This window comes from Merops nubicus, unplaced genomic scaffold (assembly GCF_000691845.1).
Source record: "Merops nubicus isolate BGI_N331 unplaced genomic scaffold, ASM69184v1 scaffold29852, whole genome shotgun sequence".
NCBI classification, from domain to species: Eukaryota; Metazoa; Chordata; class Aves; order Coraciiformes; family Meropidae; genus Merops; species Merops nubicus.
The window spans coordinates 1-296 of record NW_008593358.1 but is presented as its reverse complement, the minus strand read 5'-3'; positions in this window follow the sequence as shown (position 1 = coordinate 296).

Below are 296 nucleotides of genomic sequence, written 5' to 3'. Positions count from 1 at the left end.
CCCATCCTGGCTGCTCCCAGCTCCCACAGCCCCTCGGAGGGAGTTTGGCTGTGGCTGTGACCCCAGTCCCAGGGAGCTCTGGCTCCTGCTCAGGTGGCTTGAAATGTTTTCCGTGTGTGCTCTTTTTTTTTTTTTTCCCGTTTTGTTTGGTTTGTTTTTTTTTTTTTTTTTTCTTTTGTAATGGTTTCTCCTGGTTTTTAGGGGAAGAAAAGATGACCCACAAATCTCAACTTGTATCTCTCGATGAAAGTATTAAATGTTTTCTTCTTTCTAACAGCAGCATCCTCAGGGAGGGC